Source organism: Triticum urartu, chromosome 3A (assembly GCF_056163025.1).
Source record: "Triticum urartu cultivar PI428250 chromosome 3A, HENAU_Tu73, whole genome shotgun sequence".
NCBI lineage: Eukaryota > Viridiplantae > Streptophyta > Magnoliopsida > Poales > Poaceae > Triticum > Triticum urartu.
The window spans coordinates 426496782-426501513 of record NC_141875.1 but is presented as its reverse complement, the minus strand read 5'-3'; positions in this window follow the sequence as shown (position 1 = coordinate 426501513).

The following is a 4732-nucleotide window of genomic DNA, read 5'->3' as shown; positions in this document are numbered from 1 at the left end:
GGGGCTACTGACGATCGCCATAGAATAAACATATGCGAATTCGCCCTAGTCCCACATGTTACATCTCGACATTACATTTCTGATCAGAGAGACATCCCAAACGATTACGCCGCTATAGTCATGTGAAAAAGGTGGACATGAATATTTATTTTGCCGATATGTTTGTGATAGGTACGTTATCGCACATGGTTCAAGAATGTAAAATGTGTGCGGTGCCTCTACTAACTCCAAGGTGTCCATTTTCATAACTGTGTGCGATTGGTATTCCTATCACACATGCACACTGGTTTGAAACGTTTGCCGTATTACTATGAATGGCACACACATATGATACAAAACCGTGTGTGCGTTCGTCAGGCATCGCAAACGTTTCACGTCAAAGAACCGTCTGTTCTCTTTTTTTCATCGCACACACTGTTTTCTTTCTAATCGTGTGCACATTATTTTATTAGCTCATGTATATTTTTAATTTTGCCTGTAATTTATTATTCGAATCGGACATTTTGAAATATGAAACATGCAATTTAAATTCTCAGTGCAATGGTTCAACAACGAATCCATAAATAAAATTGTCAGTACAATACGTTCAGTAATTACAGGATTAGACAACAATTAACTATGATGAACCACAATATTTAAAGGCGGTAAAGGTGAAGAGACAAGTGTAAATCATTTTGACTGCTGATGGTGTTGAAGAAGAGGAATGCCCATAATGTGCCTTCCTGCATGCCATAGGCACGAACCATTTTTGTCCAACCTCTTGTGACGATCGCCCGCCCATCCTTCACCGCCTTCAAGAAGACTTCTAGAGCATTATCATGATAGCATGAATTATATACTTTAACCTTAGTTGCCTCCACTCCGGTCATGTAGCTTGCAAGGTAATCATCAGTAAATAGCTTCGGAAACCACTGAAAAGAGAAAAATATCAGATATTGAGGTCTAATAGAGTAACTTTTGTGGGCAGGGAAAAAGGCAACACATTACTTACCATCCTAAAGTTCACTGTTGTCTTGGACAAAGTGTAAATAAAGAGCTTAATTCCAATTACCCGTTTTTTGCCTAACAATCTTTCTTAGTTTCCTCACTTGACGCTTGTTCATGAATATCTCATTGCCCCATATGCAAAAGGGATCGAAGCGTGGATCAGTATTGCTCATATATGTACCTACAAGCAACCAGTAAATGTTAGAAGCTAAATAGATTGCACAAACACTACAAAAAAGACACATCTGTGACATTTTGGGCCAAATGAATTTTGTTCTGTCATACCTATGACACTTCTATGACGATAATTGTGACAAAACCCGGTATCATCATAGATGTGGTGGGTCCTACTTCTATGACAAAAAATCATGACAGAAAATGGGCTTTTCGTCCTGGGCGGGCCGGAGACGCAGCTGCATGACATTCTTTGGGCCGTCCATGACAGAAAAAACCGTGGTAGAAGCGAGGGCGAGGAAAATATCGGGGTGTTCCCGGTTACGGTGGGTGGTCGGGGCTGAGCGATGCGCGTTTATCTCGTACACGCACGCGCGTGGGTGCGAGGCGTTGGGCTCTAAATGAACCCGAGCGATTGCACCGTAGGCTACGCGTTACTGAACCCGAGCGATCGATCGATGGTAGTTAACTGAACCCGATCGAGCGATTCCTTCGCACTGCTGCTAACTGAAGCCGATCGATGTTGCCTCTGGATGAACAATGATCGTTGCTGAGGGGTTTGGATGAACAGTTCCCGGTGGGGGTGGATGAACAGTACTCCGTGGTGTTGCCTCCGGATGAACAGGACCCCGATTGATCGAGCCAGTTGGGGCTGGATGAACAGGACCCCCTGGAGGGCAGGATGAACAGGACCACCCCGTGGAGGGCAGGATGAACAATAGACGGTGGAGGGCAGGATGAATAGTAGCTCGTGGAGGGGTGGTTGAATAGGAGCCCGTCGAGAGGGCTGGTTGAACAGTAGCCGGTGGAGTAGCGCGCGGTGGAGGCTGGATGAACAGGAGCCCGTGGATGAAAAGTCGCAAGTGGAGGCTGGAGGAGGTCGACGGTGGATGAACAGTAGCCCATGGAGGTTGGAGGGGGTCGATGGTGGAGATGAACAGGACCCCTGTTTCGACCGTAGCACTCCAACACAAGTCCATTTCCTCCGTTTTGCGGTACGCCACACCCGTCCTGATCAACAGGACCCCCGTTTCGACCGTAGGAGGTCCGTTCCCTCCGTTTTGCGGTACGCCAGACCCCTCCCGATGAACATGATCCCATTTCGAACGTGGCCGGTCGAACACAAGGCTGTTTCCTCCGTTCTGTGGTACGCCAGGCCTCGTTTCCATCGGCTGTTCTGTCCAAGCCCCCCCGATGAACACGACGACGCATTCCGTTCCGACCCAGCCGGTTGGCTCCCCATGAATACGACGACGACGCTGTTTCTCCATTCCGACCCAGCCATGAACACGAGCCCTGGCCGTACGTATGCGCGACTAGGCGTTCGAGGCCCTGCCCGTATGTATGTACGTGGCCGTATTTTCTTTCTTGCACACTGGCCGCTGTACGTACGTGTACATGCTACGTGCGCGCCTCTACTACGACACGTGCGCGCCTCTACATCGACCAGTATGTACGTACACGTTCGCGACCAGAATGACAACGCTACGTACGCTTCGACCAGGTGGGTCCCGACTGTCAGGCACTTCCTTGCATGCGAAGATGTACCTGGTGGGTCCCAACATTCACGGGGGCGAATCTTTTTTTGCCCGGACGCACTTCCTTGCGTGCGAAGATGTAGCTGGTGGGTCCCAGCAGTCAGGGGGAAACGTTTTTTTTCACGAAATACGGTGGCCCGTCCAGTGGGTCCCCACTGTCAGGTAGAGGAATATTTATTTTGCGTGTAATAAGGAGGCACTTCCTTGTTGCGGTAGTGGACCTAGCTGTCAGCCTCTCCACATACAGTCCACGTCCGATGGAAGCCGTTCCTTGACCACATTGACCACGCCGAGCCAAGAGCACCAGGGCGGTGGACGATGGCAAGGCCTAGGAAGGGGACGACGTGGAACCAGGGAAGACGCAGCAGTGGATGCCCACGCGTAGAGGAGTATGAGGGTTCACTGGTTCGCTGTGGTGTGAGGCTGCCATCGCCGCAGAATAACAGGGGGTGTGGGTGAGTAGAGGGATGACCTGGCCAGCGGTGGGAGTAGTAGGGGGCGGTGAGGCCTCCGCCGCATCGCAGTCGGCCATGGGAGGCAGGAGCACGAGGCACGACCGGCGCTGGTTTGGGCGGCTGGAGCAAGAAGAGCAGAGGTTGAAAAAGCACTACGACCGTTGAATGGACATTGTACGGGCACTGGAGCTAGAATCGTGCATATGGACTAAGTTGACAAAGCCCTCCGTCCCCGTCAACTTAGTAGGCCCACAAGTCAGCCTACCACTATACTGGGTCCCAGCTAGCAGGGGGAGTATTCATTTTTTGTGCGTAATAAGGAGGCACTTCCTTGCGTGCGAAGATATAGCTGGTGGGTCCGAGCTGTCAGCGGCGGTAACATTTTTTTTGCGAAATACAGAGGCCCTTTCGGTGGGTCCCAGATGTCAGGTGGATGAATCATAATTTTGCGCGTAATAAGGAGGCATTTCCTTGCGTGCGGCCGTGGACCCAACTGTCAGCCTCTCCATGCATAGTCCACTTCAGATGCATGTCGGTCGTTGACCACGTTGACCAGGCTGCGCCGAGAGCACCAGGGCGGTGGACGACAGCGAGGCCTAGGAAGGGAACGACACGGAACTAGGGAAGACTCAGCAGTTGTTTCCCACGCGGAGGGGAGTACGACTGTACGAGGGTTTACTAGTTCGTCTGCCGTTGCCGGAGAATAACAGCAGGTGTGGGTGAGTAGAGGGATGGCTAGGCCAGCGATGGGAGTACGGTGGGGCGGTGAGGCCTGCGCGGCAGCACAACTAGCCACAGGGAGGAGTGAGCAGGCAGTCCCGCCGGTGCTTGTTTGAGCAGCTGGAGCAGGAAGAGCAGAGATTGAAGAAGCACGACGGCCGTTGGATGGACATCCAACAGTCACTGCTTGTGCGTCGACCTTTTTTTAGGACAACCTCAAATATGTGGAAAACAGCATACAACTCATCTACCATTATTTCTAATAATTTACAGCCCATTTGCTAATTACTAAGGTTTTTTTGGAGCCCATATTCCTTTTTTTAGTATTACAACCCATATTGTGGCCACAGTTAAAAAATTATATGGAATTTTGCATATTTCGGTGCGGTCCAAACTCTTTTTAATCCCGAAATTTCGAGTCACATTCAAACTGATTTTAAAAATAAATATATACCATTATAAAATCCAAAAAATTGTCCACACATAAAAATCAATGCAATTTAAAATATTGAAATGAAAAAAAGAAATTTGAATGCCGGTTTGATTTAAAAATGTACAGCCCATTTCTCATTACTAATAGGCCATTTTCCCGGCCAGCCGAATGAAGCTCTCCTCATCTTGAAAGATTTGCAGCCCAACAGGCCTGACAAAGTGACTTACTTAGCAAATCACAAAAAACTGGGCTGTGGCCCTGGACCCAGCTGCGGCCGTGGACCCAGCTGTCAGCCTCTCCACGTACAGTACTCTTCCGATGGAAGTCCGTCGTTGAGCACATTGATCACCCCACGCCGAGAGCACCAAGGCGGTGGACGACGGCGAGGCCTAGGAAGGGGATGACGCGGAGCCGGGGAAGACGCG